Source organism: Pseudorca crassidens, chromosome 3 (assembly GCF_039906515.1).
Source record: "Pseudorca crassidens isolate mPseCra1 chromosome 3, mPseCra1.hap1, whole genome shotgun sequence".
Taxonomy (NCBI): Eukaryota; Metazoa; Chordata; class Mammalia; order Artiodactyla; family Delphinidae; genus Pseudorca; species Pseudorca crassidens.
The window spans coordinates 49423538-49436347 of NC_090298.1; the positions used below are offsets into that span (position 1 = coordinate 49423538).

At 37.7% G+C, this 12810-nt stretch overlaps 1 protein-coding gene across 8 annotated transcripts in view; it reads left to right on the forward strand.

Annotated features, from left to right (window-relative positions):
* IPO11 (importin 11) overlaps positions 1-12810 on the forward strand; it is a 249969-nt gene that overhangs the window by 1381 nt on the left and 235778 nt on the right. The window contains exon 2 of one of the 8 annotated variants that reach the window (XM_067730785.1): positions 7864-7947. The exons of the other annotated variants lie outside the window; for them this stretch is intronic. The gene's annotated coding sequence lies outside the window, so the exon portion shown is untranslated. The remainder of the gene's footprint in view (positions 1-7863; positions 7948-12810) is intronic. 8 annotated transcript variants of the gene reach the window in all.

Below are 12810 nucleotides of genomic sequence, written 5' to 3' on the forward strand. Positions count from 1 at the left end.
CAGAAGAGAATTCTCAACACAAACAAGTTTAGTTGTGATAATACAATTGGAGGTTCTAAACAAATAGGTGAAGATTATTTGGGAATTAACATAAAAATCTTTAGGTTTAAAAAAAAACAACTTTAGGTTTTGTGACACTGTAGAATTTGTTTGCGTTCAGGATCAAACCAGAATGCAAAAGAATCTTTGTAGACATGTGACAGTTAAAGTATACTGAAGATTTTTCTAGAGATAAATACATGTGTTTTTCCAGAAATGTTCATATTTTGAGAAAGAAAATGTATTTGATTAGATAGGTTTTAACCTTTGTGTTGTATATCTGTGTACATGTGTGTGTTTGTATTTAATCTTGGGCTTCTCCTAATTTAGTGTTATTGATGGCAATTCCTTTCTTTTCCTATGATTCCTTTCTTTTCCTGTCTGCACCAAATGGGGACTATCAGTTAATTTCAGAGTGTTTCACGGAATGGCAAGACATTTCGTGCAGGTGTGAGTCTAGAATGTTTTTCCTTGGTTTTCTAAATATCAGGCTGATTACAGATAAGCCGATAATTATAAGCTTTGTAGAACTTGATCTGGATCAGTGTTCTACACCCTTGCAGCTCAAAATATGGTGTAGGCATCACCTGAAAGTTCGTTAGAAATGCACAATCTCAGGCTTACCCCCAGGTCTACTGAATCAGAATCTGCATTTTAACATGCTCTCCAGATGAATGTACATTACAGCTTGAGACACACTACCTTGGTTGGTAAAAGTTGAAGACCAAGGTCATGCACAAACCTGCATAAACATTATAGCACTTCTTATTTTTAATCTGAGGTGATCTTATGCTGATTATCAAGTCTGGTTTGTCTGGTTGAAGAAACTTAAGGCCCAGAATGGTAAGTGACTTGCACAAGGTCCCATGTTATCTAGATTTTTAAACCAGGTTCTGATTCATTGCAATGCATTTCTTTTACTAGTTACTGCTAGAGTTCACTGTATTGAAATTACTAAAGCATTCATGAATGACACTACGTAACAAACATTTACTGACTAATGGAAAGGCAGCCTAATAATCCTCTGTGTCTTTAGTAACTACTCTTGTTTCCCATGGTGGTTATTAGCCCACCACCTCCTTCCTTCCCTCCTCTTTCCTGGATAATGTTGTCTTCTGCTTCACAGAGGAAATGCAATACATTGGTGGGAACTTCATTGCTTTTTGCCCTCTTTCACCTGCATACTTGTCTACCTCTATCTGTTCATCTCTAATTGTGTTCCGAGTTTTTTCTCCTCAGGGACAGTGTTTCCTTGGTGTATTAGTTTGCTGGGGCTGACATAACAAAAAGCAGAGACTGGGTGGCTTAAAGAAGAGAAATTTATTTTCTCACAGTTTTGAAGGCTGGAAGTCCACAATTAAGGTTAGGGCAGAAATAGTTTCTTCTGAGGCCTCTCTCCTTGAGTTATAGATGCCCTCTTTCTGCCTCTTTACATGGTTGTACCTTTGTGCACTAGAACCTCTAGTGTCTCTTTTTCTCATTAAAACACCAGTCATATTGGATGAGAGTCCACTCTGATGGCCTCATTTTAACTTAATCACATCTTCAAAATTCTTATCTTCAGTACTGGGGATACTGAGGGTTAGGGCTTCCAACATATGAATTTTGGGGAATACAGTTTAGTCCATAACACTTGGTTATTCCTTTTACTCTCAACTGGTACTAACTTACCAGGATTTAAATGCACTTGTCTTAAATACACTCTTTTCACTCTAGATTCCTCTTCAATTTTATCTGTAATTATTTCCTTTAAGGTTCTTGAAAAAGTTGTCTATGTTCATTATCTCCACCTTCTTCTTATTTATTTATTTATTTTTTAGTGTGTTGAAGTCTGCCAATCCACTGCAGTCACTGAATTTGATGGGGTGATGCTCACTATTGATTTCCTTATTCTGAAATCTAATGGAATCTTTTTAATCATTTAACATTTTGACTAGTCCTCCTTGAAATTCTCTTACGTTTCTGTGACACTGTAGTCTCCTTATGTTCCTTCCATGTCTTGGTCAGTCTTTCCTTATATTTTTCTCTCTTCTCTGGCCACTCTGGCCACTTTAAATATTCATTTCACTCTATCTACTATCTTCTCCTCTCTTCTGCCTCTGCCTACTCTCCTTGAAGGCTTTCATCCTTTATGAGTTCAACTTCTATATCTATTTTGATGACTCCCAGATCTGTTTAGCACAGATCAACTCTGATACATTGTGGTTGTATTAAGATACCTTAAACTCATGTCAAAAAAATTATGTATCTCACCCTTTCTGAAGTTGCTTCTCTTCTTCCTGTGATTCGTGCATGCAGCTCATCACTCAGTCAGAGACACTAGAATCTTAACTCTTCCCTGTTATTACCCTTATGTGCTAACCTTCCCACACTTAACTATATTACTGTTTACCAAATCTTGTTTTACCTCTTTCATCTACTTTTTCTCTGTGGCTACTGCCTTGGTTCAGATTATCATTATTATCTGGACTTCTATGTAAACCTTCTAAATAATTTCCATGCTTCTGAGAATGCATACCATCCCTCTGTACCTTTCCTTTTCTGTAGGCAGATGGTGCTGTTATTCTGCAATCCTTCTATGCAGACTTTCAGATAAAAATCCAAACTACCAAGCCTTGGAAATAGGGATGTTAATGATTTGAGCCTTGCTTGTTTTTGCTTTCACCTTCTGTTATTTCCTGCCTCACATTGTTTTGTCATGCTGAATTGTTTACAGTTCTTCAAAAGTGTTAGGATGTTTTTTAAAATTGAGGCACTTTTATGTTGTGTGGCTTCTGCCTAGAATGTAGCCATCACCTATCTGACAAATACCCATAATGTGCTCATCTGGATAACTTCTACTCAGCACAAATGCTGCCTTGCTCCCCTCTGGGAAGCCCTCCCCAGCCTTCCTAGGGTGAGTTAGGTCATCTTCTGACCTCCTTCCATAACAGCTTATCATAGCGCTTATACTATATTGTAATTGTCTTTTTTCCTCTCTAGACTTGAATGCAAAGACTCCCTTATTTATTTCTCAGAGTAGTGCCTGGCCATGAGAAGCTGCTTCATTGCTGAATACTGTGAATGCAAATTGAATTGCCAGGGAGTTGAAAAAAATGTGGAATATTATATACTCTGGAGGTTATATAACCACTCAGGTTATATACTGTGAGTGGGTTTGAAAAGTCAGAGACTTGGGTTCATTTATGTGACTTTACACAGCTATAAGCGGAGATTGGGATGTAGTCATTGAATTCATTTGTTGAACAAATATTTGTTAATCACTTTCTATGTGCCAGGTACTAATTCTAGATTCTGGTGGTATTCCTTTGAACAAATCTCCTGGTGTCTGGATTTTACATTCTAATTGGGATTCTGAACAATAAACACATGTGTATTAGAATGTCAGACAGTTAAAAGTGTTACGCAGAAAAATGGAAGATTAGAAAATAGAAGGAAGGATATCTGGACTAGAGAGATTCTGGATTGAAAGGTAAGATATTTTAGATTGGGCAGTCAGGGAAGACTTATTTGATTAGTTGAAAATTTGAGCAGAAACTGGATTGAAGCTAAAGAGCAAGACATGCAGATATCTAGAGGCAGGAGATTTGCAGCCAGAGGGAACATATTCTGCAAGGGGAGGATAAGATATATTTTATGTATCTGTTCCACTAACGGTGGACAGCATATTGTCTCTAGCTCTCTCTTACTGTAGACAACTCCAAGACAAACACCCTTATCCTTGTCTCTTCCTTGTATGCCTATGCAGGAGTTTCTTTAGGTATAGTACCAAGTGTGGAACTGCTGGGTCATAGGATATTACCTGATCATAGGTAATATGATCACACACAAGCACATTTCATTCATGATGACAACGTTGCTCTCCAAAGTGGTTTTACTAATGTATACTCCTAGCAGCAGTGCATAAAGGTTTCTATTTACATACATTCTTGCCAGCACTGAATATTTTCAGAATTTGTAATTTTTGCCAATCTGATGATTATAAAGTAATACCTCTTTAAAAAAAATTCCTGATAAATCTTGTTAACTTTGTGTATGGTATTTTCATTGACTTTTAATTTTGGTTTTCAATTTTGCTATAGTAAAATTTATCAGGAATATAAACTCTAGTCTTTTGATACAATATTTTGGTTGTCAGGTCTAAAGATTTTTTAAATTTTGGTTTTCAGTTTTGCTGTAACAGAATTTATCAGGAAGATAAGCTCTAGTCTTGATATTGTATTTTGGTTCTCAGGTCTAAAGATTTTTAAAAACTGGTTAATTTCATTGGTATTTGACAACGCTGTGATCTAAAGGAAAAATGTGGTAGTCAATAGAGAGTGTTGGGTTGGGATAGGAGACTTGAATTCTAGGTTTCCAGAAATGTCACCAATTTGCCTGTGTGTGACTGTACAAGAGTCACAATTTTTCTCTTCAACCTTTTTAGGACACAGTTTCTTGGTCAGTAAAACAAAATGCTTAAATTAGATATACTTACTGTTTAGAGAACTGATGTGGATGGCTCTAAGGTGATAGAAAATTATTTTAATGACTCAGAACATAATTCTAATGATAAAATGTAGAACAGTTTCTAATTTTAGGGTGTTACTGGCATACTGCCTATACATGTTTTTTTTTTTTTTTTTTTTTTTGCGGTACGCGGGCCTCTCACTGTTGTGGCCTCTCCCGTTGCGGAGCACAGGCTCCGGACACGCAGGCTCAGCGGCCATGGCTCACGGACCCAGCCACTCCGCGGCATGTGGGATCTTCCCGGACCAGGGCACGAACCCGTGTCCCCTGCATCGACAGGTGGACTCTCAACCACTGCGCCACCAGGGAAGCCGTATACATGTTTTAATGAGTGAATTTTTATAAATTCAAGTGAGTCCTTAGGCTGAACTCTCACAACAAGAATGAGATTCTTCTAAGACGAGTTGTATGATATCCTGGATCAGTAATTGGAAACTAATCAAAGATATGTATATTTGGAGAGGACTGATGTTCCCTTAACAGTTAGCAAAAAGTTTTGACTAAAATTTGGTCAGTTATGGTCTGTTAAATTTAGGCTGTGCTATTACTGCCATTCAAAGAACAGTATCTTCCCAAAATCAAGCGTACAGCTTTTCCTTACTATTTCTTTGACATCAGAGAAGGAACTTTAAAACCAATAAGCATAATTGCTGTTCTTTAATAGTTTTTATACAGTTGTATATTTTTTTTCTTTCACCTAAAGAGGTGTCAGAGAAGTTGGTGGTGACACTAGTTGCGGCCTCACTGCTGACACTACCTTGGTGGGTGTCACTATTGTTTAGGATAAGCTCCTTAACTTTTCCTATGAGGAGGTGTTCAGTCATGGGGGACTCTCGTGTATACCAAACAGGCAAGAGACTTATTGAAGTTTATCAATGCCATTTTACTAAAAACCCCCAGTACGACATGAATACTTGGGTTTATTGGACAGGACTTGTTTCACAGCCGTCTTCTGGCACTGTATACTGTATGTAAATTATACATACTGTATAATTTACTTCTCTCTCTCCACCCACTAGCATATACTCTCCATGAGAGCAGAGATTTTTTGTCTTTTTAGTTCATTGATGTATCTTAAGTGCCTAGAATAATGTCTGTCATTGTAGGTGTTCAGTAAATATTTGAATGAATGAATGTGGAAAAGTCTAATGACAGGCCAATAAGTATCAGAAACCTGATTGAGAGAACAGGATTAGAACAGAGGATGTTAGATATTCCCAGTGAAAAGCATTGTTAAATTTTATTGGCTCAATGTGCCTCATTTCAGTAGGTGAAGATACTGAGCGAATTATTCATTCATTTATTCCTTCCTTCAATTTTTTTTTTAGCTCTTCAGCATACTGTTTACTTTCGTAGTATCTTTTATAGATATTTCTCTCTTTACTGTGATATAATTTCTGTACTTCCAGAAATATTGTTGTTCTTTGACCTCTTTTTCATCATTTCTAAAAGCCTGCCTTCCGCTCTTAGAAATTACAATCACATTATTGCTTTGTTCAGTTCATCAAACATTTACTGAGCATTTGCTATAGCCCTGACACTGTATTAGGTGCTCGCATGTATGGATGAATAAGACACAATATTTGCCTTTAAGTAGCTCGTGATTTTGTAGATGGGACTCAAAAGGAAATAGATGTAATAACAGAAGTATGTTCTATGTAGAAGAGTGGTGTGGAGGAAGGAGCGCTTTACTATCTAGTGCATTTAAAGATTTCCAGGGCTTCCTTGGTGGCGCAGTGGTTGAGAGTCCGCCTGCCGATGCAGGGGACATGGGTTCGTGCCCCGGTCCGGGAAGATCCCACATGCCGCGGAGCAGCTAGGCCCGTGAGCCATGACCGCTGAGCCTGCGCGTCCGGAGCCTGTGCTCCGCAGCTGGAGAGGCCACAACAGTCAGAGGCCCGCGTACCGCAAAAAAAAAAAAAAAAAAAAAAAAAAAAAAAGATTTCCAGAGCGGCTGATGTCAGCAGCTTTAGTATTCTCTGTATCATGGTCCATTAGCTGCCACTTTAAAAAACATACACAAAAATAGACAGAATTGTATCATGAGCCCTTATCTACTCACCACCCAGGTTTAACAGTTGTCAGCTCATGGTCAGTTTTGTTTCATCTTACCTCCACCTACTTCCGCTCTAACTACATTGGTCGTGCTGTCTAGAAGCTTGGTCATTTTCAGGTTTAACTTTTTTTTTGGCAAAACTGCTTTAAGATTTCTGTTTCTCAGAGTTTGAACTCTTCCCCTGGTCTTCACAGAAATTCATTTCTTTCTTGTCTCTGACACATTGTCTTTCTCTAGTTTGCTTTTGACTCCAGGCAGTTGAACAGTTTTGTAATATTTCCTATCCATAATTCCTCAAGAATGTTTTCTGCCTCTTACTGTTCTTTTCTTAGACTTGGGCTATAGATCATGATTTGACTTGCAGGAATTTAACTATCTTTGAAAAAATGACATCTTCCTCACATCTCTCTGTAAGAAATGTTCCAGTGATTCATGGTAAATACTATATTGCTTATACATTTCACAAAAAGGGCTACTCGCCATTCAAGTTTTTATTCGCCCAGTACCTGTTCTTCCAGGAGGAAATTTGGAGCTTTCAAGTTCTTATGCCACTGTCTCAATGGCTTGTATCTGGCTTTTCTTCCTCTTTCTGAATATTTGTCCTTCTGTCAAATGTCCTTCTGTCAAACTACTGCATGTTTTTCTCCTTAGGTGATTTCATCCTGCTCCTCATATCACTCTGCCTGTTCTGTTCTACAATTTCTCAGTCTCCTTTATGCTACAATATTGCTTATGAATATTACATTTTCTTAAGTTCTGTCATATTTATTTTGTGTAAAGCTCAAACATATTTATGTCTTCATCTCACATTTTCTTTTGCTAGAGAAGAGAGTATTTTTTGTTTTTAATAAATTTATTTATTTATTTTTGGCTGCATTGGGTCTTCGTTGCTGCCGCACAGCCTTTCTCTAGTTGTGGCGAGTGGTGGCTACTCTTTGTTGTGGTGCACGGGCTTCTCACTGCAGTGGCTTCTCTTGTTGCGGAGCATGGGCTCTAGGCGTGCGGGATTCAGTAGTTGTGGCACGCAGGCTCAGTAGTTGTGACTTGTGGGCCCTAGAGCACAGGTTCAGTAGTTGTGGTGCATGGGTTTAGTTGCTTTGCGGCATGTGGGATCTTCCTGGACCAGGGCTCCAACCTATGTCCCCTGCATTGACAGGCAGATTCTTAACCACTGCACCATCAGGGAAGTCCTGAAGAGAGTATTTTTAATCTTCCTTTTGTTTTTTTTTGGCTGTACTGCACGGCTTGTGGGATCTTAGTTCCCCAACCAGGAATTGAACCCGGGCCTTTGGCAGTGAAAGTGCAGAGTCCTAACCACTGGACGGCCAGGGAATTCCCGAGAAGAGAGTAGTTTTTTTTTTTTTCAAACATTGTTATTTTAATGTAATCACCATTAACAGGCTATAGTAAAATACTATAGTCTCTTTAGTAAAATAAATTTAGTAAAATATAACTATAGATTTTTCTATATATATATATTTTTTTGGGTGTATAATTTTTTTTTTTTACTGGAGTATAATTGCTTTACAATGGTGTGTTAGTTTCAGCTTCACAACAAAATGAATCAGTTATATATATACATATGTTACTATATCTCTTCCCGTTTGCGTCTCCCTCCCACCCACCCACCCTATCCCACTCCTCCAGGCGGTCATAAAGCACTGAACTGATCTCCCTGTGCTATGCGGCTGCTTCCCACTAGCTATCTACCTTACGTTTGGTAGTGTATAGATTTCCATGCCTCTCTCTCGCTTTGTCACAGTTTACCCTTCCCCTTCCCCATAGCCTCAAGTCCATTCTCTAGTAAGTCTGTGTCTTTATTCCTGTTTAACCCCTAGGTTCTTCATGACATTTTTTTTCTTAAATTCCATATATATGTGTTAGCATATGGTATTTGCCTCTCTTTCTGACTTACTTCACTCTGTATGACAGACTCTAGGTCTATCCACCTCATTACAAATAGCTCAATTTCGTTTCTTTTTATAGCTGAGTAATATTCCATTGTATATATGTGCCACATCTTCTTTATCCATTCATCCGATGATGGACACTTAGGTTGTTTCCATCTCTGGGCTATTGTAAATAGAGCTGCAATGAACATTTTGGTACATGACTCTTTTTGAATTATGGTTTTCTCAGGGTATATGCCCAGTAGTGGGATTGCTGGGTCATATGGTAGTTCTATTTGTAATTTTTTAAGGAACCTCCATACTGTTCTCCACAGTGGCTGTATCAATTTACATTCCCACCAACACTGTAAGAGGGTTCCCTTTTCTCCACACCCTCTCCAGCATTTATTGTTTCCAGATTTTTTGATGATGGCCATTCTGACTGGTGTGAGCTGATATCTCATTGTAGTTTTGATTTGCATTTCTCTAATGATTAGTGATGTTGAGCATTCTTTCATGTGTTTGTTGGCAGTCTGTATATCTTCTTTGGAGAAATGTCTATTTAGGTCTTCTGCCCATTTTTGAGTTGGGTTGTTTGTTTTTTTGTTATTGACCTGCATGAGCTGCTTATAAATTTTGGAGATTAATCCTTTGTCCGTTGCTTCATTTGCAAATATTTTCTCCCATTCTGAGGGTTGTCTTTTGGTCTTGTTTATGGTTTCCTTTGCTGCGCAAAAGCTTTGAAGTTTCATTAGGTCCCATTTGTTTACTTTTGTTTTTATTTCCATTTCTCTAGGAGGTGGGTCTAAAAGGAGCTTGCTGTGATTTATGTCATAGAGTGTCCTGCCTATGTTTCCCTCTAAGAGTTTGATAGTTTCTGGCCTTACATTTAGGTCTTTAATCCATTTTGAGTTTATTTTTGTGTACGGTGTTAGGGAGTGACCTAATCTCATACTTTTACATGTAGCTGTCCAGTTTTCCCAGCACCACTTATTGAAGAGGCTGTCCTTTCTCCACTGTACATTCCTGCCTCCTTTATCAACGATAAGGTGACCATATGTGCGTGGGTTTATCTCTGGGCTTTCTATCCTGTACCACTGATCTATATTTCTGTTTTTGTGCCAGTACCATACTGTCCTGATTACTGTAGCTTTGTAGTATAGTCTGAAGTCAGGAAGTCTGATTCCTCCAGCTCTGTTTTTCGTTCTCAAGATTGCTTTGGCTATTTGGGGTCTTTTGTGTTTCCATACAAATTGTGAAGTTTTTTGTTCTAGTTCTGTGAAAAATGCCAGTGGTAGTTTGATAGGGATTGCATTGAATCTGTAGATTGCTTTGGGTAGTAGAGTCATTTTTACAATGTTGATTCTTCCAATCCAAGAACATGGTATATCTCTCCATCTATTTGTATCATCTTTAATTTCTTTCATCAGTGTCTTATAATTTTCTGCATACAGGTCTTTTGTCTCCTTAGGTAGGTGTATTCCTAGATATTTTTTTCTTTTTGTTGCAGTGGTAAATGGGAGTGTTTTCTTGATTTCACTATCAGATTTTTCATCCTTAGTGTATAGGAATGCCAGAGATTTCTGTGCATTAATTTTGTATCCTGCTACTTTACCAAATTCATTGATTAGCTCTAGTAGTTTTCTGGTAGCATCTTTAGGATTCTCTATGTATAGTATCATGTCATCTGCAAAGAGTGACAGCTTTACTTCTTCTTTTCCAATTTGGATTCCTTTTATTTCCTTTTCTTCTCTGATTGCTGTGGCTAAAACTTCCAAAACTATGTTGAATAAGAGTGGTGAGAGTGGGCAGCCTTGTCTTGTTCCTGATCTCAGTGGAAATGCTTTCAGTTTTTCACCATTGAGGATGATGTTGGCTGTGGGTTTGTCATATATGGCTCTTATTATGTTGAGGAAAGTTCCCTCTGTGCCTACTTTCTGCAGGGTTTTTATCATAAATGGGTGTTGAATTTTGTCAAAAGCTTTCTCTGCATCTATTGAGATGATCATATGGTTTTTCTCCTTCAATTTGTTAATATGGTGTATCACGTTGATTGATTTGCATATATTGAAGAATCCTTGCATTCCTGGAATAAACCCCACTTGATCATGATGTATGATCCGTTTAATGTGCCGTTGGATTCTGTTTGCTAGTATTTTGTTGAGGATTTTTGCATCTATGTTCATCGGTGGTATTGGCCTGTAGTTTTCTTTCTTTGTGACATCCTTGTCTGGTTTTGGTATCAGGGTGATGGTGGCCTCGTAGAATGAGTTGGGGAGTGTTCCCCCCTCTGCTCCATTTTGGAAGAGTTTGAGAAGGGTAGGTGTTAGCTCTTTTCTAAATGTTTGATAGAATTTGCCTGTGAAGCCATCTGCCTGGGCTTTTGTTTGTTGGACGATTTTTAATCACAGTTTCAATTTCAGTGCTTGTGATTGGTCTGTTCATATTTTCTATTTCTTCCTGATTCAGTCTTGGCAGGTTGTGCATTTCTAAGAATTTGTCCATTTCTTCCAGGTTGTCCATTTTATTGGCATAGAGTTGCTTGTAGTAATCTCTCATGATCTTTTGTATTTCTGCAGTGTCAGTTGTTACTTCTCCTTTTTCATTTCTAATTCTGTTGATTTGAGTCTTCTCCCTTTTTTTCTTGATGAGTCTGGCTAATGGTTTATCAATTTTGTTTATCTTCTCAAAGAACCAGCTTTTAGTTTTATTGATCTTTCCTATCGTTTCCTTCACTTCTTTTAAATTTATTTCTAATCTGATTTTTATGATTTCTTTCCTTCTGCTAACTTTGGGGTTTTTTTCCCTTCTTTCTCTAATTGCTTTAGGTGCAAGTTTAGGTTCTTTATTCGAGATGTTTCCTGTTTCTTAAGGTAGGATTGTATTGCTATAAACTTCCCTCTTAGAACTGCTTTTGCTGCATCCCATAGATTTTGAGTCGTCGTGTCTCCATTGTCATTTGTTTCTAGGTATTTTTTGATTTTCTCTTTGATTTCTTCAGTGATCACTTCGTTATTAAGTAGTGTATTGTTTAGCCTCCATGTGTTTGTATTTTTTACAGATCTTTTCCTGTAATTGATATCTAGTCTCACAGCATTGTGGTCGGAAAAGATACTTGATACAATTTCAATTTTCTTAAATTTACCAAGGCTTGATTTGTGACCCAAGATATGATCTATCCTGGAGAATGTTCCATGAGCACTTGAGAAAAATGTGTGTTCTGTTGTTTTTGGATGGAATGTCCTATAAATATCAATTAAGTCCATCTTTTTTAATGTATCATTTAAAGCTTGTGTTTCCTTATTTATTTTCATTTTGGATGATCTGTCCATTGGTGAAAGTGGGGTGTGAAAGTCCCCTACTATGAATGTGTTACTGTCAATTTCCCCTTTTATGGCTGTTAGTATTTGCCTTATGTATTGAGGTGCTCCTATGTTGGGTGCATAAATATCTACAATTGTTATATCTTCCTCTTGGATCGATCCCTTGATCATTACGTAGTGTCCTTCTTTGTCTCTTGTAATAGTCTTTATTTTAAAGTCTATTTTGTCTGATATGAGAATTGCTACTCCAGCTTTCTTTTGGTTTCCATTTGCATGAAATGTCTTTTTCCATCCCCTTACTTTCAGTCTGTATGTGTCTCTAGGTCTGAAGTGGGTCTCTTGTAGACAGCAAATGTATGCGTCTTGATTTTGTATCCATTCAGCCAATCTGTGTCTTTTGGTGGTAGCATTTAGTCCATTTACGTCTAAGGTAATTATCGATATTTATGTTCCTGTTCCCATTTTCTTAATTGTTTTGGGTTCGTTATTGTAGGTCTTTTCCTTCTCTTGTGTTTCTTGCCTAGAGAAGTTCCTTTAGCAGCTGTTGTAGAGCTGGTTTGGTGGTTCTGAACTCTCTCAGCTTTTGCTTGTCTGTAAAGGTTTTAATTTCTCCATCAAATCTGAATGAGATCCTTGCTGGGTAGAGTAATCTTGGTTGCAGGTTTTTCTCCTTCATCACTTTCAGTATATCCTGCCACTCCCTTCTGGCTTGCAGAGTTTCTGCTGAAAGATCAGCTGTTAACCTTATGGGGATTCCCTTGTTTGTTGTTTTTCCCTTGCTGCTTTTAATATGTTTTCTTTGTATTTAATTTTTGACAGTTTGATTAATATGTGTCTTGGCATATTGTCCTTGGATTTATCCTGTATGGGACTCTCTGTGCTTCCTGGACTTGATTAACTATTTCCTTTCCCATATTAGGGAAGTTTTCAACTCTAATCTCTTCAAATATTTTCTCAGTCCCTTTCTTTTTCTCTTCTTCTTCTGGAACCCCTA